The sequence below is a fragment of the Euprymna scolopes genome, chromosome 40, assembly GCF_053919585.1.
Source record: "Euprymna scolopes isolate OS-2025 chromosome 40, ASM5391958v1, whole genome shotgun sequence".
NCBI lineage: Eukaryota > Metazoa > Mollusca > Cephalopoda > Sepiida > Sepiolidae > Euprymna > Euprymna scolopes.
Genome location: NC_136521.1, coordinates 13,965,183 through 13,988,503, shown reverse-complemented (window position 1 = coordinate 13,988,503; position 23,321 = coordinate 13,965,183). Strand labels below are relative to the sequence as shown.

General features: G+C 33.5%; 1 protein-coding gene and 1 pseudogene across 7 annotated transcripts in view; one reads left to right on the top strand and one right to left on the bottom strand.

Moving 5' to 3' along the window:
• LOC145265380 (synapsin-like) overlaps nt 1–23,321 on the bottom strand; it is a 319,381-nt gene that overhangs the window by 172,560 nt on the left and 123,500 nt on the right. For all 7 annotated transcript variants that reach the window (XM_080121178.1, XM_080121173.1, XM_080121176.1 and 4 more), the window contains one exon: nt 16,771–17,222. The gene's annotated coding sequence lies outside the window, so the exon portion shown is untranslated. The remainder of the gene's footprint in view (nt 1–16,770; nt 17,223–23,321) is intronic.
• LOC145265931 (5S ribosomal RNA) lies at nt 20,234–20,350 on the top strand (annotated as a pseudogene).

Here is a 23,321-nt window from a genome sequence, read left to right as displayed (position 1 = left end):
GTAAATAGTTTGATAATGTTGTTCTTTATGTGTAATTAGTTTGATAATGTTGTTCTTTATGTGTAATTATTTTGATAATGTTGTTCTTTATATGTAATTAGTTTGATAATGTTGTTCTTTATGTGTAATTAATTTGATAATGCTGTTCTTTATGTGTAATTAATTTGATAATGTTGTTCTTTATGTGTAATTAATTTGATAATGTTGTTCTTTATGTGTAATTAGTTTGATAATGTTGTTCTTTATGTGTAATTAATTTGATAATGTTATTTTTTATATGTAATTAGTTTGATAATGTTGTTCTTTATATGTAATTAGTTTGATAATGTTGTTCTTTATGTGTAATTAATTTGATAATGTTATTCTTTATATGTAATTAGTTTGATAATGTTCTTTATATGTAATTATTTTGATAATGTTGTTCTTTATGTGTAATTAGTTTGATAATGTTGTTCTTTATATGTAATTATTTTGATAATGTTGTTCTTTATGTGTAATTAGTTTGATAATGTTGTTCTTTATGTGTAATTAATTTGATAATGTTGTTCTTTATGTGTAATTAATTTGATAACGTTGTTCTTTATGTGTAATTAGTTTGATAATGTTGTGATTAAAAATTAGTACAAAGTTGATTTTTTGTAGAGCATGCAGTGTTCGCATCAAACAAAAAGAATGAAGGAAAACAATGGCTGCTGTGGTTTCTTATAGGCTGGCGATCTCGTGAGGTAACAGGACTTCAGGGCATCTAATATGCATATCAAAGGCAGACGGTTTCAATAAAAAGTCTCTTGATCAGAGAAGGGCATTCTTTTTGGCAGAAGTGAGTTTTGTCAGATGTCTATTGACTTTTGAGACCGAGAATTGTGATGAAGGAGAAGAATAGTTTACATAAATTGTTGGTAGACTCCAGCGTATTTTACAGCATAAGTCCTGATTCTGTAATGTGGTTATTACATGTCAACACTTGGGACCCACACGTTGTATGCAGACAGTCGCAAGGAACCAAAGACAAAGAAAGAATTCAACTCACTCTTTGTTTTAGTGAAACAACAGACATTTATTTACATGTACTTTCCAGAATAATGTCTTTCTTGTTCAAAAGTCCTCTCGCATTCTAATGCGTTTAACAAGATTCTGCCGTGTCAAACACATGGTAGCTATCTTTGTCTGGCCATGTTTAACATGTGTTTTGTCCTATTGCTCTTGGGCCACCTGTTTGTAACAAGTCTATCTTTGTCATTTCTCTAACCTTAAGGGTCCACGTCTTTCTCTTTTTATAATCCTTTTCTTTTCTTTTTTGCCATGACGTCACCTCACCCACGGCTCAGTCATTTTCTCTGTTACAATTTCAAAGTCCGCAGAAAATAGTGTAAGACTAAATTAATTTAAAAAAAAAAAAAAAATTTGCATATTTATTTTTCATAGCAAAACTTTTATTTTTAACTGAAACCAGAAGTAACAGGATATATTTTATATCTGGAACCTATTTTGGCCTAACACCATTTTTTCAGATTTTGAGTCAGAACTTATTTCATTACGCCCACTCTATTACTGATCTAACTTCTATTGTCGATTTCTTCATCTGTGTACTGATCACATTTTCCTACCTGTGCTATATTTTGTCTATATATTTTATAGACGCACTTTTACAAAATACGTGCCATAGCATATGCACTCTGATGACCGTGGTTTTTGTAATCAAACAACAACTTGTTAAATCAACAAAGTTTTATTTATTTTACAGATGATAATTTGAAAAGCAAAAAAGTTTGGGTCAGTATAGAGATGGGGGGGGCGCCGATCAAACGACGGCAAAAATGTGTTGCTGGCTTCGCTCTCGTCTCTCTGACTGATTGTCTTTGTTTTGACTTCTGCTTATATTTATATCGCCCTAAATCAACAAAGTTCATTTATTTTACAAAATGATAACCTGACAAGCAAGAGAGTTTGGACCAGAGGGAGTGGTGATGTATGATCTGGATAGTATATACGACGACAGAAGTGTGTTTGTTCCTTCTCTTTATCTGTTTTTATTTGTTTTGACTTGGTTTTTATATTTACATCACCCCACATTCCTTGATCGGAATTTAATTTGTTCTATTATTTTGATCTTCGATTTGAAATATTTTTAGCAATTTCAATCCAGAGTTAAATATATCTGTCATTGTTTCATGATTTGGATTCTTTGATCAGAATGTAGGGTTGACATCATTGCTAGAAATCTCATTTACATCTGGTTTTGTCTGGATCCGATATTTTCCGGCATTGTCCGTCACCTATACAACCCCTGTATTTGGTCATAATCATATTGACACACTAGTTCTGGTAAGATCACTAAAGTTAAGTAACAATGAGTCCAGTAAGTACGAGATGGATAGCAATTTGGAAATAACAGGCACTGTATGTAGGAGGGTTGTGAAACAGGATTGCATGAGAAAAAATATTTAACTTTGAGAAACCTTTAACAAGTACTTCAATATAACCTGGTAATTAATGTGTGCTGGTACAATAGAACAACTTCTTTCTGGGCAAAAGTTCTATTTTCAATCATGTGACGAAGATGTCTAAAGAGAGAGAAAGAGTATGCTTAAATTTCTTTATCATTTGGCCTGTTGTATTTTGTTATCTTTAATATAAATCTTACCTGTCTGTTTAAATGTATGTATGTATGTATGTATGTATGTATGTATGTATGTCCTCCTCACCAAACAAGTCTGGTGGGGGAATCAGTTTAGTCGCCGGTGACCCGACCATGAGGCAGGTAGTACTGGGTTACATGGTACCAGTAGCATATGACATGACCTGACACAAGTTCATTCGCCCTTTGGAAGGTCTTGTTTTTAATCCTTCAAGGAGACTAGCCAAGATCTTCCAAAGGGCGAATGAACTTTTTTTCTGGGTCAACGGCCAACTAGCACCGTGTATATTTGTGTGTGTGTGTATATGTGTATTGGGGTGGAGAGGGCTCCCGTAAGCCGTGGTGAAGGCAACCTTTCTAGGAGAAGCAAATCTCTGATTTAAAAAACCATAAAGCGGGAGACCAGTACCCGCATTAAGCTGGTCTGCAGTTTAATTTGTTGCTGGCTATCTTGCTCTTGCTTGTTGCTGGATCTCAACATTTTGAACCGAGAGAGAGACTTAGCTGTCGTACAAAGCTAAGACTCTGTAACATCAGCTTTGTATAGATACTCCCTCAGGCATTTGGGCTCATGGATTTTAAATGTCTGAGGGAGTGGCACTCGTCTGACAAGACGTTGCAATCATCATGTATGTATGTATGCATGTCTGCCTAAAACTGCTGACAGAGGCGACAAATTTTTATGAGATCAGTATTGTTTTGAAGCTCGATCCTTTGGATGATAAATATCGAAAAATTGGCTAAAAACATTAATTCCTTCACCCTCAACTGGGCACTTTTCTACAGGGAAGGGTTTCTTTTTCTCGCTGATATTTTCGATGGCCTCTTTTCGATTGTCTAGCCTTAATCTAAACCTACGTCACTTCTGGTTTAGCGATGGGCGCAACAGTAAAGACGTCCCTATTTTTTTTTTTTCACTTTTTTCATCCTTTGTGGTACGGGTTTTGAGCCTGCCTGCTTATTACCGCTTCTTTCTACCACTTTTTTTCTTTTTTTTTCAACATGCACCTCCAAACACCCGTGCAACGCCGGGCACTCCAGATAGTCTCCAATAAGAATGGATAATGGATAACATTTGCAAGATAGTGACCGAGTCCTCCATGTTGGCTATCAAAGAAGACTCTGCTTATAATAACGCTTAGGTCTTTTTTCTGAGCCCCATTTTTTTTATTTGTTTAATATTATTTTTTCATGGGTTTGTTAGCTTGTGTGAAAACGCCAGGCTCAGTCTCATTTTAACTGTGATCCTATCACAAAGGAAGTGTTGATTTATCCCATATGTAGAAATAACAATACTCATAGATGTTTATAATAAGTAACATTAATCTTTATTTGTTCAGATGACTTATAAATCGGAAAACAAGAATTCCTGGCTTATATACACATACATAGAACATAATCTCATTATTAGCTATCGATTTTCCAAGTAATGTGTATAAAATAAAATCAGTCTATCTTTTTTGTCATCGGTAGCTTTCTTCCTACAAAATCAACATTTGATTCTAATTCGTCAGTTTTTCTTGTGGAGCATTGTAATATCTTGTTAACAAGAATAAAATGTTATTCGATTCAGTCTTTTTCAGAAAATACTTTGTCTATGTCAGAAGTTTTTTTAAATAACTACCATCTTAAAAAAAGAAAAATTTTGACATATCTCTGTATTCGTCCATACAGAGTCACTTTTCTTTGATACAGAAAAAAATAGAGGCTTCTTTACATATATACAACATAATCCTGAAGTTATGCCATCGATTTTATAAAACATCCTGTGAAATAAAATAAAAAAACATTTAAAAATCCAAAATAATTCTGAGGAATTACCATCATTATTCATATATTTTTTCTTAGGACTATTATCTTCAATATTGCTTGAAATTTTTCAATAATTATTCATATTTTTCTTTACTCAGTTTAGATATTAATATTAAGGACAATAGCCCAAAGAGAAATTAGATAAATAAAGAATGTTGTATAATTTTCCTTTTGGGGACCACAATTTGAAACCTGACCACAAATTTTAAAATATAAGAGTATCAGAAGGACACATTTCAAATGGTGGTCGGAGGAATTGTATTATTTTTCATTTTGGGGGAAGGTTCGTTATTCTTTTCAACTGTAGTCATCTTCCTGCAGGGGCACGGCAGCGAATAAAGCGGGTTCTGATTTCTTATAATCTTTCTTTGAAGCTTACGCGATTCACGGTACATGTCCTTCATTTAAATATTTTAAATTAAAAATTATAAAACAATCAAAACTATTCCAAAACGGATATTTTCAACTGAACACTTCAAAAATATAACATTAGAACAACAGGGGGGAAATATTCCTATAATGTCAAGTAATACCAAAATAGTCTGCTCAAAGGGATACTAGCCAAGGCCACCACTATAAGAGACCAAGAGATCTAACATTTACTGGAGGAAAAATTTCCAGTCATCAGTAGGAGCTTTTAACTGCTTAAAAAATTTTATTCCAAAAAGATTCTAACCATGTGTAAGAGTCGAGTAAAGTGGGAGATTGTATCCTTCCGGCTCGTGGTAAGCCCAATACAAAATACAAATGTCTGCACCCATGCTTACGGTATTTATAGAAATCAGGGGAGGTCACTCTAGTTATTTCCTGTCCAGGGGAGATCCCTCTACTCATTTCCTGTTCAAGGGAGATTACTCTGGTTGTCTCATATTGTCAGGGACAGATAACCCTTATACATACACCATAGTTATGATTAAGCACTAAAAAATTATGCATTGAAATAAAAGTTACAGTTCTTATTTAGTGTCACACTTACTTTAAAAACAAAAATATAGAAAATATAGACAAATCTTTATGATGTACGTACTCCTCATGGAACAAAGATGTCATATTCCAAAAATTACGTAAATATATCAATTAGTTTTTGTTTTTTTTAATAAGAAAATTAAATTTTATGAGGAGGTGACGAAAGAGTCAGGAGCTGCTATATTTCTTTAGGATGTGTCAAAATTCAAAGACCAACAACTCTATTATACTATTGAGATTAACCGACTATGCTATTTTATTATTATTTCATTAATAATTGCTAAAACTCATAAAATTTAATTTTCTTAATTAAAAAAAAAAAGAGCTACTTGATCAATTTATGTGAATTTTGGAATATGACATATTTTTTCCCCCCCCCGTTACAAGTATGTACATCATAAAGATTTTTCAGTATTATTTTTTCTAAGGTGTAATTCTATAAATGCATCAAAATTACTCATTAAAATATGCATTTATTTGTCAATAATTGTTACGCCGGTTTTATGTAAATAAAAATTAGTTAATTTTCATGTTGAAGTCTTTCAACTAATAATGAAAAAAAATACGAAATTTTATTGTTTGCAATTAACAAAACTACACAGTTTCTATTATCTTTAAAATTGTTATTAATAAAACCATTTAGCCAATCACTTTTGTTCAATTTATTGTTTCTTCCGAAATTCACACATAAGATGAGACTATAAAATTAAAAAAAATGAACTTCAAATTAAAATTAAAAAAGAAAGAATTACTCCAAATTGAAATAAGATCAACTTCAAAAAACTTAAAAAAAAGGTAAACTGCAAATTAAAAAAAGGTAAACTTCAAATTAAAAAAAGGTAAACTGCAAATTAAAAAAAAAGGTCAACGTTTAACTCTCTTTTCAAGCAGGTCATTCTGATGATACTTGACATCATATTAACATTTTGTTTGTTTCTATTGTTCAAAATTGTTCAAATGTTTTGTGTTTTTAGTTATCGAGAGAAAATACCGATTCAGAAATAATTTATTTTTAATTTAAAATGTTTAATTTTTAAAAAATCATGAGATCCCATAAGAACTTGAATGTCTGCTGGAGAGAACTTGAAAACCTACTAGACACTATCCTCGAGTGCAAGGGTCTCTCTGTACAGGGGTTTGTCAGAACAACCTGGCGTGAGGATACTTTCCCCTAGAAGTGAACGCTGACCAAATATTTAAAAATCACCATGTTCACAACCCAATATCATCTGTATGGCTAATTCACACTGGCTTTTACAAAAAAATAGTGCACCTTCATCTAGTATTGTTATCTCACGTAACACTATGAAGCTGGATCCTCCACCAGACTAGATGAATTCTTGTCCTGGAATCTAGTAAGACCAAGAGATCAGAACAAAGATATATTATATAACATATTTAACTGGTCAATTGGAAGAGAAAAAATAATATTTCAACTTCTTTACAAACTCAACATTTGAGACATAAAGGATAACTTTAATGAAATATTCAAATATCTATGTATCTCATGTAGAGATCAAGTGTTAGCAACTAGTAAGGGGTCTTTTGACTTCTGAGAACTTCAACTGAAGTAAAATAAAAACGAGAACAACCAATTATGCAAGGGATAAACAGGGGAATGGTATAAGCATATAAACGGAACCAGTGTTTTTTTTTTTCTAACAAGATTTGCAGAAGTGTAGTCGATGTTAATACAAAATCAAAATGCATAAACACGCTTGTACGTACATCGTCTGCGCATACACTATCCTAAACAAAAACAAATAATCATATTTTGGATGTATCGGAAAACTTTCCAAATTTATTTGAAATGATCTTTCTAGGAGCTACCTAAATCTTTTAAAAGCCTGATTTTCTTTCAATAAACAAGTGGAACCCAGTTAACCCAAATCTGTGGATCAGTGTTGCTGGAGGCCCACTATAGGCACACATCTCTGCAACGATACTCTTCACTCATATACACATAAACATTAACGAACACACACACACACACACACACACACACACACACACACACACACACACACACACACACAACTCATTGATATTATTGTCTGTCAATCTGTTAAACTTTATTCATTGAAATATTCCCAAACCTTATCACTGAACTATTTTCTAATATGATAAAAAAAAACATTATCTCTTATAAACAACTTTAAATGAATTAGAATTTATAAAAATGAGCAGAGAAGTTTTGAATACTATTTTCCTGACCCCTGAAACTCAAGGCTCTTAAATAATCAATCCAGACTTCTTCTAATGTCTCAGCTAACTGAAACCCCTTGTTTTTACAAGAACTCTAAAAACATTCACAAACATTCTATGTTTTTCTGTTGCTGTAAACTTCCATTTTAAACATATATAAAATATCTCTTTTGCTAATATATGCTTTCAGAACTCATTATTTTGTTTTCTTTACCGTATGACAATGTCTCTCATTTATTCTCACATTTGATCATAAAACCTGAAAACCTTTACACTGAAAATATTTCTCTAAATCCGGCTCATCCTAAAAATATCTCGCTATTTACAAATTACCCTAAAGCAAAAATCTCCAAAACTGTCATGAACACATCCAAAAAAACTAATGACCGCCTCCCTAAAACTGATGATCGAAACCATCATAGAAGTATATCAAGACTCATGAGCCATTTTCACTCCTACAACTAGATACTGCGAACCATGAAGAAATGTTAGTCACCATATTTCTCTCTCTCTCTTTTTCTTTCTTGATGATGACTATATAGATTCATTAATTAATTAAGCACTGTGGAAAGTAAAATCGCCAACTGTCATTAGTGATAATGCAAATCTTCTAAAAACGAATTGAGCACTACTTGATTACTGATAATGTTTATATAAACACTAAGATTTCCTTTCTTTGCACATGTCAATGATGTAGTGAAAAAATACTTAGACTGGCAAAGAAAATGAATGTTTCAATCTGAGAATTCACATATAAAGCCATACCCGGTGAACCGAGTGCAAGAAATATCCAAACAATTGTGTTTTAACGTCAGTTAAAAAATATATTTTCAGGAAAAAGATTTCTTGGTTGAAGTCTTTGAAATAGAAAGTGTATGTTTGGCACCCAACATGATTCTCCATCCCCAGAAAATTAAACAGAAAAGAAAATAGAAAAAAAACACAGTCTTTCTGTGAATGTTTACACATATACTCTCTCTCTCTCTCTCTCTCTCTATATATATATATATATATATATATATATATATATATATATATATATATATATATATATATACACTTGTTTATTGTTATATAAACATGCTCACATCCCGCTGCTACAAACAGCCACTTGTTTCAATCAAACAACAGATATCATCAGGCAGCGACTTGACTATTCAAATGTTTATTCATTGAACATTTGAATAGTCAAGTCGCTGCCTGATGATATCTGTTGTTTGATTGAAACAAGTGGCTGTTTGTAGCAGCGGGATGTGAGCATGTTTATATAACAATAAAAAAGTATTATCAGCTCTTTTTATTGAGCACTATCTAACAATCTCATTGAATTCACTAGTCCATTACTTTTGAATAAAAAAAACCCGAGTATATATATATATATATATATATATATATATATATATATATATATATATATATATATATATATATATATATATATATATGTATATATATATAGTCTAGAAGGGCTTTGGGTATTTTATTTTAAAAAAATACTAAATAAAATAATTAAAAGAATAAAAAATTTATAAAGTTATAATAAAATGTAAATTCTTAAAGAAAAAACTACTGCATTAAACATATCGTAGACTTAGAACTTGCATAAGCTGACTTTCTGCTAGAAAATTTACAATTATACAAAAGAATTCAACTATATAACGATGGGGGGGGGAACTTAATTTAACTTAAATTTTTAAATAGAAAAAGGGGATCATCAGCTGCTTATCATGTAGCTGTTTCAAAAATTTAAAAACAGGACAGCCTTTTAAATACATAGCTCTCCAGTGGAAAATACCACCTCCACAAATAACAAAGTGTAGACACAGTCTAGTTACTATTTATACTAATACGTAAATAAACATATACAATCTATTTAATTATAAAACTCAAATGACCTTCTAACGTGTGTTGTAATCCAACATCCGGTTTACGACTTCCGGTTGCGCATGTGTACATAAACATAAACCCATAACAGCGTAAACAAATAAGCACAAATCGCTACTTTTGCAGAATTTGACCTGGGCCACGGGTAGTCTAGTATTATATATAGGTAATTATATCATTATTATTAATAATAATAATAATAAAAATAGTAATAATAATATTTTATGATCTATTCTGTGATATCTTAATTAGCATATATATATATATATATATATATATATATATATATATATATATATATGATGATTGCAACTTTCTTAATGCTAACTGTCAGTCCGAAGCAGGTACAAGCATTTGTAAAGAGATCCATCACTAGTTGCATATCTACTGGGGAGTGTTATATATATATATATATATATATATATATATATATATATATATATATATATATATATATATATATATTTAAAGGAGATTAGAACAATAGTCTAAAGAGCTAAGTGTATTTTAATGTAACAGTGAAATTACTAGTTTAATTAAAATACAGGAAATAGAAAGTGCTCGTTGTAATTTAGATATATAATAAGCTCGATAGTTAAATGTCCTAGAGCTAATTCAATATTAAGTAATGTGATTTATAATTTAAAATTCAAAAATTAAAAAAAAATTTTTTAAATTTAAAAATCAAATTTTAATCAAATTAAAAATCAGTTTCATAAGAAGGAACAACAACAAAATCAATTTTTTGTTGTTGTTCCTTCTTATGAAACTGATTTTTAATTTGATTAAAATTTGATTTTTAAATTTTTTTTTTTAATTTTTTAATTTTAAATTATAAATCACATTACTTAATATATATATATATATATATATATATATATATATATATATATATATAATTATTCAGAATAGTGAAATACAATAAATCTACTGGGGTGCTAATCCAGTGAATATCGGTTTTACACAAGACACAGGAGCTTAATGCACAGTAATGAGCCGAGAGCTTCCATAACAGGACTTGGCATACACTTTCGATTTGAAGTTCAACATTCTTTTTTTTTTTTTTTTTTGCCGCATCAATATCCAGTTTCCCTTATTTTATGTATCTAAAATGATTTTAAAACTTTAAAAACATTTAATTTAATTTTCTATGTTTGTTACCTTTAGCAAATCAGGTGCAAACCTTTTATAATATTTGCTAATATTTTTCCTCCGAGCAGATGTATAAACATCGAAAACTCATGGGTTAAGGAAATACATTTTACTATGCTGTATTTTTTGTCTTGTATACAATAAAATTTCTATATTTGAAATTTAAGTTTTTCAAATCACAAAATTTTAATTTCCTAAATTATGATATATATATATATATATATATATATACTAGCATTTCAGCCCGGCGTTGCCCGGGTGTTTGGAGATGTATGTTGAGAAAAAAAAAAGAAAAAGAAAAAGCGGTCAATTTTTTTAAACTTTGACCCCTATTATGTCCCCTTAACATTTATTGTTTTGGACTCAAATCAAGTTATTAAGTTATATCCATGTCCAAGGAACCTATATCTAAAATTTCAAGTGTTTAGACCCAAAATTGGCGGAGGAGTTTGGTAGAGTTCTCAAAGGTCAAATCGTTGAACTTTGACCCCTTGCTCGGGTGTTTGGAGGTGTATGCTGTGCAAAAAAAAGCAAAAAAAACAAAAAATGGTTAATTTTTTTAACTTTGACCCCTATTATGACCCCTTAAAAGGGCTCAAATCACTTTATTAAGTTAGATCCAGGTTCAAGGAACCTATATCTAAAATTTCAAGTGTCTAGACCCAAAATTGTCGGAGGAGTTTGGTAGAGTTCTTAAAGGTCAAATCGTTGAAATTTGACCGCTTAACAGCCAAATTTCTGGCTGACACCCGTCACATCGATTTTTCCAAATCTCAGTACCCGGTATTTCAAATTTCGAGTCTATAGACTAAAAATTGACAGGGTTATTGCGTAGGGAAATGTACACAGACAGACAGACACACAGACAGACAGACAGACACGTTCACTTTTATAGATATATAGATATATAGATATATATATATCATGTAATCAAAGACCATGCCATTGCAATCTTAAGAATAACAGATCAAAAGGATTTTATTTCAATCCTAATTTAAACTAACAAACCAAATAAAATTTCAAACTTTAGTGTGACAGACCAATGATAATACTATTTACAATTTCAAACTTGCGTATAACAGAATAAACAGAACTGCAGAAAATACTGTTTCAAACGCGTGTAACAGACCGCAGACAATTACAAACTTAAACCTGACAGACGAAAGAAATGCTATTTCAAAGTTTTAGATTTAAAAAAAAGTAAAACAAAAATAATTAAAATTCCATTTTAAATGTATGCATAACAGATTAAACAATGCTATTTCAAACTTAAGCATGCCAGATCAATGAAAATGCTCTCGAACTAGTGTCTTCCCACATTATACCTAACTCTAATCCCAAATATGTGCATTTAACAAATAAAATGCTATTTCAAACTTAAGCATAACAGATCAACATAAAATCGTACTTCAGTCTTAAGCGGTACAGACCAAGGAAAACATCACTGTCTTCTTACATTCTACCAACCCTCTTTCTAAGTCGGTGCCTGTAAAAAGGATAATGCTATTTCAAACTTGAGCATAATAAATCAAAGAAAATGCTATTTCAAACTTGAGCATAACAAACCAAAGAAAATGCTATTTCAAACTTGAGCATAATAAATCAAAGAAAATGCTATTTCAAACTTAAGCATAACAAATCAAAGAAAATGCTATTTCAAACTTGAGCATAACAAACCAAAGAAAATGCTATTTCAAACTTGAGCATAATAAATCAAAGAAAATGCTATTTCAAACTTGAGCATAACAAATCAAAGAAAATGTCATTTCAAACTTAAGATCAAAGAAAATGCTATTCCAAAGTTTAAGCATGCCAGAATAATGAAAATACTACCGAATTACTGTCTTCTCACATAATATTCGATCCTCCAAAAATCAAAGAAAGAGAATATGAATTTGAATGTTTTAAAATATTTTGGAAATCTTATTTCAAACACTTATTGGAACTGGTATTACAAATTAAAAAAGATAATAAAAAGTATTTCTTGAAAAAGTCCTCCGCTGACAATAACTTTTCAGAATTAAAAATAAAATTTGAAACAATTTCATTTTATTTTTATATAAATTGTTTGTTTTCTTAATTGTTTTTTAAATTGTTTTATTTTTAATCAATTTTATTTTATTTTTATATAAATTGTTTGTTTTTTAATTATTTATTTTTAATCAATTTTATTTTATTTTATATAAATTGTTTATTTCTTATTTTTTTATTTTTAATCAATTTTATTGTATTTTTATATAAATTGTTTATTTTTTAATTTTTTATTTTTAATCAATTTTATTTTATTTTATATAAATTGTTAATTTTTAATTTTTTATTTTTAATCAATTTTATTTTATTTTTATATAAATTGTTTGTTTTTTAATTTTTTATTTTTAATCAATTTTATTTTATTTTTATATAAATTGTTTGTTTTCTTAATTGTTTTTTTTTAGTTTTAATCAATTTTATTTTATTTTATATAATTTTTTTTGGTTTTTTGTTTTTCAATTGTTTTTTTTGTATTTCATTTTTAATCAAGTTTATTTTATTTTTATATAAATTGTTTGTCTTTTTAATTGTATTTTTAAATTTCTTATTAATTATATCTTAATTTTATATAAAATTTTTGTTGGATAATTTGTTTTTTTTTAATTTAAATTAAGTTTATTTTATTTTATATAAATTGTTTAGTTTTAATTTTTTATTTTCAACCAATTTTATTGTATTTTTATATAAATTGTTTATTTTTTATTTTTTATTTTTAATCAATTTTATTTTATTTTATATAAATTGTTTGTATTTTAATTTTTTATTTTTAATCAATTTTATTTTATTTTTATATAAATTGTTTTTTAATTTTTTATTTTTAACCAATTTTATTTTATTTTTATATAAATTGTTTATTTTTTATTTTTAATCAATTTTATTTTATTTTTATATAAATTGTTTATTTTTTAATTTTTTATTTTTAATCAATTTTATTTTATTTTTATATAAATTGTTTATTTTTTATTTTTTATCAATTTTATTTTATTTTTGTATAAATTGTGTAAGTCTTATTCCATTTTGACATCTTACAACAATTTTAAAAAATCTTTACAATTAATAATTGATATGGAAAATCAAATTGATAATTCATTTAGTTATATTTCCATGAAAGAAAACTATTGATCTTCTTATTATGTCGATATTGATTTCCATAATCAATTTTATGATCGTATTATTATTTTATTATTTTATTATAATCAATTTTATGATCGTATTATTATTTTATTATAATCAATTTTATCATCTCATTATTATTTATTATTTTTCAACTAATATTTAATTTCATAAATAGAAAATTAGTTGCATTAGAAAAATAACAAACAGGATAAAGGGAATGGTTACAGTTGAAACACTGGTTTGAAACATGATTTAAGAAATGTTTAACTGGGTCAGTACTAAGATGGGTAACTGCTTGGAAATATCAGGTAATGTAATCACCTCCAAGCTAGGTGTATTGCAAAATGTGAATCAGTCCAGGATTTTATGATGAAATCATTTTGATAGTATGATTCTCATCAGATCAGCAAAGTTAAGCAACGTTCAACTGGGTCAGTACTTAGATGGGTAACTGCCTGGGAATATCACGTGATATAACTATACCCAAAAATGTGAACCAATCTAAGTTGGTTGGTTGTTTTATGGCATATCAACCGTTTTTAAGTTACTTAATGCAAATCCAGTTATTTTGAAAGATTTTTAATAGAATATATTTGTTTTGTTTTTTTCAAGTCAGTTTCTATTTAACACATAGATGGGACCCTAACAGGTACTACCACTCCGGATCAGAGTGGACCTGGGAGCAAGGGCAATTAAAGGGTTGCTCCACGCTCCCCAAAGCATGCAAGCTGGGGCCTCCCCACTGGATATAGTTTAAGGTCATATCCAGAATCAGAACCAATCTAAGATTTTACGGTTAAACCATGTTGCTATTACAGTTCTCGTCACATCAAAAAAGTTAAGCAATGTTGCCTCAAGTTAGTACTTAAATGGGTTACCATTTAAGAACTCTAGGCCCTAAGAAAACAAAAAAAAAACCTCTTTATGTTATATAAAAGCGTATAGATTTTTTTCTGAGAACTTTGCATATAATATAAACATTGAGCACTGACTTTCGTATTATTGACTTTAACTCGACTGACTAACGTCTATGCAACGTTCATGACTTCCGCTTGTTTGAACACTCTAGATGGTCTAATGTATCTGCCCAAATTCGGCGTTCATTAGTTGTTTATTCTCATTTCCGTGGCAATTGTTTAGTGGCCCAGAGGTAAAAGCTTAGGAAATGGAGTCAAAGGTGGCTTCGTGGCTGGGTTCAAATCTCCTGACCAGCAGGAATTGTCCCCTCCTACACTGATGATTGCGTAAGCATGAAACACTTGTGTCTGTAGGTATAAAGAACAACTATCATATATATATATATATATATATATATATATATATATGGAGAATAATGGGAAATGTATTCTGACAAAATAAAGAAATAAAAAGGACCAAACCAAGTTATGTGTTCATCAACGTTTCATCTTTATTTCGAGACTTCCTCTTGATGAACACATAACTTGGTTTGTTCCTTTTTATTTCTCTATATGCATATATATATATAGTCATCCACTTACAGTACTGTTTCGCTGCATCACAGCTCATTAGTGCGGCTAGACTAGCAGCTATATCAAGCCAGAGTTGAGACTCATTATTTGGATGCTGCTGGTGAGTATGCAAAATTACAATATTTGAACATTGCCCAATATATATATATATATATATATATATATATATATATATACTTAAAGTGATGATTGTGTAGTTCCAACGAGAGAAAAAAATGTATATTTAAAAGAGTGTAGCCATCAACAATTGTGAGTTTTTAAGCCTTTTATCATATTTTTATTTTAAAATATTTTAATAACGCGTTTCAAGCTTTGTTTCGCTCTCTTCAGATATTTTTGTAAAAAGGGTTTTTTTTTAAATGAGAGTTTGAAATGTTATCTTTACATCTGCTGATACTAAATGTGTTTTTCAGAATGATGTGGTTTCAGACATTCTGTCCCCAACAGTAAGTGTTGGTAGTGTCCAGTTAGAGTTAAGTTCAAATTGAACTTAACTCTGACCGGACACTACCAAAAAACAATTCTTCCTAATACTAACCAACCATTTCTGTAAGGTCTGACGAGACTGTTAGATCATAAACACGGTCCAACATCCCAAACATGTCTAACCAAACAGATAAAACGGTAATAAAAAAATAAAACACATATTTGCTCTGCAATAGTATTGAGCACTCTCTCCAGGTTTTTACTAATTACCAGTTTTACCAAATATATATATATATATATATATATATATATATATATACACACACACACACACACACAAAATTCCAGTGAGTTAATCTATTAAATTGTAACTATGTTTATATAATAGTGCTCAATAAAAAGCAGAGCTGTGTATTTAGTATAAATTTTTCAATTATGCAAAAATTCTTCTCATCGCCTTCATACAAAAAACTGGACCTGAAGAAGCACAACTGGACCCGAAGAACAAAAAAACACTTGGACTTCAATGTGTGTAGCATTGATGAAAAAAGACTAACCAATGCTATGATTCGTTTTAGGAGAGAGGGTATGTTTGAAATAGCTAGACTTAAGTAGGATAGTTAGTAAGATGTGGACGCTAAGTTTTAGAAAAACAAACAAACAAACAAACAAAAAACAAACAAACTCAAGCGAAAACATAACCGATTTAATAAGTACTTTTACTATGAGAATGGCGATTGTAACTGCTAACAAGACTAGCATAGTTTGGAAACCCCTGATCTGCAGATGTGTACACCACAAACACATAGGTAAATTAGATGTCAAACGATTCTAAACGCTATTCTATGGCGACTAAAGACAGGATGCACAACTGTCGAAAAGCGCAATCAATGGCGTGCAGAGGGGGCATGCAAATTAGGGGAGGGCATCCATTCATGATATTTCAAAGTACTAGGACCTCTACTAGAGTTGGCTCCAGTTATCACCAGGGCATGAGCAAACTTCTGCACGCCACTGAGCACCGGCCGACACAAAGCAAGAATAACCTACCAATCAGTGTGGGGGTCGTCGATGACCAATAGTGTTTTGCATCTGTCTTTATTAACAGAGGCTTTCGGCCCAGAGAAAACACCTTTGACGATACCCGCTGCAGTGGTTTTCGAGGGGGAGCTGGGGGCACTTGGAGATGGGCCCTTCCGAATCGGAAGGATTGGGACGACTTGGCCCTGTTCCTGAGCATCGCGTAATTCTCCTTGAAGATCGCCCGAACTGAAGCGCCTCTTTAGGAAGTTAACTCCAGTCGAGAAGTTGTCTCGGAAACTTGAGAACGAAATTTTGGCGGTTTGGGAGGACAAATCAAAGAATTATATATATATATATATACAACCCGTTCGAGGTAGTTGCAGCTGTGGAGGGCCAAGCCCTGGCTTTTATGTTGTTAGCGTTTCAAATCTCCTCACGTCTGGCTTCCAAGCTTGTGTAAAATCCAGGAATCTGCCCACCTGAAAAGATACAAAATAATATATATATAATAGTGAAATATAGTTTTTTTTTTACATAGGCATCACCACTTATCAAGGTCCAGAGGCTACTCGAGGATAAGTTTCAAGAGTGTACAGTAGTCAATTGGACAATATAGTAATCGTTAGTAATGGAAATGCGGTAAATTTGTTAACTTAAGTGGAACAGCTCATCAAGAACTGGTTTACATTGGACTTGAAGACAACCATATTGTAGTCAGCTGGAAAGCAGTCAAAAGAAGACATGAAAATTGCGATAAAGCAGAGACAGACTCGCAACATCTCTTCTGTGAGAAAGAGGTTGGTTGCAGGGAAGAGAAAAGTTTACTTGAAGCATTGTGTGTGATATATATTTAGGGATTTATTAAAATGCGATGCAAGAAATGGAAATTTGTCGGTGTTGATAAAAAACAACAAAAAGTCTCAGAAAAAATGATTTTAATCATTTAATAAAAAATAACATTATTCAATTTACTAAATTTTCAAGTTTGCAAACCGTGCATGCATGAATCTTCTTTACATTCTTTCATTTCAAATAGCTAAATTTGCTATATTATAACATCTGTGTCCTCATGAGCTCATCAATAACGCGTTTACGAGTTCGTGCGTTATTTTATTTTCATTTTGTTTTTTTGCTTACAAAATTTCGCTATTGGTTTCAGTTCTGGCTGATGGCACCCTTGTTTTTTTTTTTTACGACCAGGCAATGCTGTCACAATTTTTTTTTTTTTATGACCGGGCAGTGCATCTACCGCTAGTTTCTCTCTCTTGGATAGGGTCTAAAAAGAGTTGCCAATCTAATAAGTCCTGCTTTGTCAACTAAGCTCTAACTCCTGTCCCATCGCTGTAATATTGCATTACAGTGCCTATTTTACAAGTATTTTAATGGAATGTGTTCTGATTAACTCATTGAACTTGTGCCCCTTCAACATACAAATCCCTAACAAACCCCCTTAGTAACAAAATCACACCTCTTCACTATTGAGGGTTTTAAATGTGAGAAAACTTTCTACTCTAATAGTTTCTAATAGCTTCTTCCATCAAACAGATAGATTTTGGAATTCCCTTCCTGCTACCTGCTTTCCTGACTGTACTGATATGCAGAAGTTTAAATGTAATGTAAACCAACATCTTGTTAATCTTTCTTAGGCATGGTCTCAAATAGTAGTACCTTACATTCAAGTGGCAATATGCTTTGTTTGGAGTGGACATGACGAAACAAAAATAAAATAAAATTAACCTTCCCATCAGGTTATAGTTGTTGAATTAAAGATTCTGTACAAGTTCCCGAGTTATAAGGATTCCCAATTCCGATTAGAACGTTCCCAAGTTTAATAAGATTCACTTGAAGAAGGTTGGAGCTTTCTTTTGCTTTGTTTTTTTTACATAGGAATCACCACTTATCAAGGCCCGGAGGCCACTCAAGGATAAGGATTAATGGGTATACATTAGTCAATAGAATTATAGCATAATAAACATAAGTAGTGGAAATTTTGTAAATTGGATTACTTAGGAGGCCGGTTCATCAAGAACTTGTTTACATTGGACTTGAAGACAATCAGATTGTAGTCAGTTGGAAAGCAGGCAATCAGAAGAGAGTTCCACAGGCGTGCAGTTCTAAGAAAGAAGCTTTGTTCATGGAATCTACGTTTAGTTTTAGACACAGATAAAGAGTGTGGGAACTTTTTGATAGTGGTTTTGGCCAGACGAGTGTTTTTTTTTATGAAAGTTTGGCAAGGGGAGACCATAGATTGAAGCTCAGATGAGCACTTGCCATGAAAATAACGATAAAGCAGAGACACACTCGCAACGTCTCTTCTGTGGGAAAGAGGTGGGAGCTTCAATCGGTCGAAACATTGTGACAATAACATCCAAGATAAAAATAGTTGTTTAAATAATACAAATAACACAAATTATCCATCCTCGTCTCAAAAGATGCCTCTGAAGAAGGTTGGAAATTACATCATTCGGAACGTTGTTAAAATAGCATCTAAAAGATGAAGATAGTTTTTATCCTTGGCCCTCAAAATCAACAGAGATTAGACCATTCCTGTAACAATCAAGTCCCTGTTGATTTTGGGGTGGGAGTTTAGTTCTGTGCAGTTCTAGGAGGTTCACCCTCCTAGACCTTGTCTTCTCTCTTTGAGAAGAAGTTAGTTTATTGCTAATAGCCTGATGCGCTCTTACCTGGGAATGCCAACGAGGCTGCCCAGGCACTTTTTGCAAATCAGAGTGCCCTCTCCCTAGGGGGTGCTGACTTCTCAATCCTACTTTCTGACCCTGGTGTCTAAGTTCTTACAGTGGGAGAGAACTAAGAACTCAGTCCTAATCTTAAAATATGCACCTGAAGAAGGTTGGAGGTTACATCGGCAAAAACGTTGTGAGGATAACACCTAATATGAAAATAGTAGCCCAAATAATCCAAATAATATAATTTTCGTTTTAAATGATATCACATCAAATTATATAATGATTAAACCATCTGTCACTGTCCACAACGAGACAACGAGTCGTTGCATTTTTTAAGCGATTAATCCATCTCTTTTTTTTTAATAGGGAAAAATAATCACAGAAATCTGTTGGGATTAAAGGATTAAGAAAGATTAAAAAGTAATAGGACAAAAAAAAAAAAAGAATCTTGAGTAAAAAGCTACAATCAGGGATGTTGGATGTATTTCAAATTTTGCTATTCTGTGGTCAACAAGTGCAAAAGCTAAATATTCACCTACAAGGTGGAACAATAAAAAAGAAAAGACATGATTCCATTTCCGTTTGACCATCTACTAGTTGGCCAGTTGTGTACAAATCCCAAGAGCAATAGGAGCCTTCTATCATGTCTATCTATCTATGTATGGCATAATCGCGTTAATACACCGGTGTATGTGTTTATGTATGTTATATAAACATACATATGTATATGTGTGTCTGTGTGTGTATATGTTTATGTATGAGTATATATGTGTGTGTTTATGTATGAGTATATATATATATATATATACGGCATAATTACGTTGACACACCGGTTCTCATCAGATCACCGAAGTTAAGCAACGTTGAGCCTGGTTAGTACCAGATGGGTGACCATCTGGGAATTCTCGGTGCTATATGTGTTCTCCGCTTATCTCGGTATTTGTTTCAAGTTGTCCTGTACATACACTTCACTTAAGGCTAGACAATCAAATAGAGGCGATGACTTTCGAAAATATTAGCGAAAAAAGCGACCCCTCCCTGTAGAAAAGTGCCCAGTTGAGGGTGAAGGAATTAATGTTTTTAGCCAATTTTTCGATATTTGTCGTCTGAAGGGGTGAGCTTAAAAATGATACTGATCTTGTGAAAATCCTTCGCCTCTATTGAAAGTTTTAGGCAGACATACAAACATACATACATATATTTAAACAGACAGGTGAGATTTATATTATAGACTAGCGAGGGGTACCCGGCGTTGCCCGGGTGTTTTTCGGGGTATGTGAAAAAACCCCGAAAATGTGAAAAAAAAAACGAAGCGTTCACGACGCGCAGTTGGAAAATAGTAAAGTGTTTAAAAAAAAAAAAAACAGGTGCGCGTTTTTGATTGACGTGACGGCGATAGGTATTCAGCAGTTAGCATTTTGTGCGGGACAGTTTTGAATGAGGTGAATAAATTGGTTTGTTTGTTTTTAAAAACCTGCTCCCTGTTTATTAGGAGGAGCGAAATGAAAGCTACAGTCTGATATGACAAAGTTGACATTGAACAAACGTTACTTACCTCTCTTGAGACAACTGGCTTTCGGCCTGTTGGATTTATTTGCTCCCCCACCGAGAAAATTAGGCACAAGGCCAATTTTTAATGTGAGGAGTGAAGGGAGGGGGAAGGGAAAAAGGGGACCAGCTCCCGAGAGGTGGGAAATGGGAGCTGGTTAAAGGTCAGGCATGTGGAGTTGCCCCCACATCTGGTCTTTGCTAGTCATAGCTAATCATAGCTTGCAGTATCTATTGGAACAGATACTACACTTTGATCTTGTCCCCCGTGCCGCCGAAGCTGGGGGGGAGGGGTGGCCTGTCGGCCTGTTATATTTATTTGCTTCCCCACTGAGCAAATTAGGCACAAGGCCGTTTTTTAATGTGGAGAGAGAGGGAGGGGGGAGGGAAAAGGGGGATCCAGCTCCCGAGAGGTGGGAAATGGGAGCTGGATAGTAACTGTGGTCTGTAGGGTGATCCCTACATTAACCAAGTTCAGATATGTGGGGTTACCCCCACATATGGTCTTTGTTAGTCATAGCTAGTCTTTGCTTGCAGCATCTGTCGGAACAGATACTACACTTTGATCTTGTCCCCCGTGCCGCCGAAGCGGGGGGGGGGGGCTGTCGGCCTGTTGTATTTATTTTCTCCCCCACCGAGCAAATTAGGCACAAGGCCGATTTTCAATGTGAGGAGTGAAGGGAGGGGGAAGGGAAAAAGGGGACCAGCTCCCGAGAGGTGGGAAATGGGAGCTGGTTAAAGGTCAGGCATGTGGGGTTGCCCCCACATCTGGTCTTTGCTAGTCATAGCTAGTCATAGCTTGCAGCATCTGCCGGGACAGATACTACACTTTGATCTTGTCACCCGGCCCCGGAGGGCGCGCGGGCAAGCGGCCTGTCGGCCTGTTGTATTTATTTGCTCCCCCACCGAGCAAATTAGGCACAAGGCAGATTTTTAATGTGAGGAGTAAAGGGAGGGGGAAGGGAAAAAGGGGACCAGCTCCCGAGAGGTGGGAAATGGGAGCTGGTTAAAGGTCAAGCATGTGGGGTTGCCCCCACATCTGGTCTTTGCTAGTCATAGCTGGTCTTTGCTAGTCATAGCTTGCAGTATCTGCCGGAACAGATACTACACTTTGATCTTGTCACCCGGGCCCCGGAGGGCGCGCGGGACAAGCGGCCTGTCGGTATTTATTTGCTCCACCACCGAGCAAATTAGGTATAAGGCCGATTTTTAATGTGAGGAGTGAATGGAGGGGGAAGGGAAAAAGGGGACCAGCTCCCGAGAGGTGGGAAATGGGAGCTGGTTAAAGGTCAGGCATATGGGGTTGCCCCACATCTGGTCTTTGCTAGTCATAGCTGGTCTTTGCTAGTCATAGCTTGCAGTATCTGTCGGAACAGATACTACACTTTGATCATGTCACCCGGGCCCCGGAGGGAGCGCGGGCAAGCGGCCTGTCGGCCTGTTCGTATTTATTTGCTCCCTCACCGAGCAAATTAGGCACAAGGCCGATTTTTAATGTGAGGAGTGAAGGGAGGGGGAAGGGAAAAAAAGGGACCAGCTCCCGAGAGGAGGGAAATGGGAGCTGGTTAAAGGTCAGGCATGTGGGGTTGCCCCCACATCTGGTCTTTGCTAGTCATAGCTGGTCTTTGCTAGTCATAGCTTGCAGTATCTGTCGAAACAGATGGTATTTATTTGCTTCCCCACTGAGCAAATTAGGCACAAGGCCGTTTTTTAATGTGGAGGTGGAGGGAGGGGGGAGGGAAAGGGGGATCCTGCTCCCGAGAGGTGGGAAATGGGAGCTGGATAGTAACTGTGGTCGTAGGGTGATCCCTACCTTGACCAAGTTCAGATATGTGGGGTTACCCCCACATATGGTCTTTGCTAGTCATAGCTAGTCTTTGCTTGCAGTATCTGTCGGAACAGGTCAAGCATGTGGGGTTGCCCCCACATCTGGTCTTTGCTAGTCATAGCTTGCAGCATCTGCCGGAACAGATACTACACTGATCATGTCACCCGGGCCCCGGAGGGCGCGCGGGCAAGTGGCCTGTCGGCCTGTTATATTTATTTGCTCCCCCACCGAGCAAATTAGGCACAAGGCCAATTTTTAATGTGAGGAGTCAAGGGAGGGGGAAGGGAAAAAGGGGACCAGCTCCCGAGAGGCAGGAAATGGGAGCTGGTTAAAGGTCAAGCATGTGGGGTTTCCCCCACATCTGGTCTTTGCTAGTCATAGCTAGTCCTCGCTAGTTATAGCTAGCAGTATCTGCTGGAACAGATACTACACTTTGATCATGTCACCCTGGCCCCGGAGGGCGCGCGGGCAAGCGACCTGACGGCCTGTGGTATTTATTTGCTCCCCCACCGAGC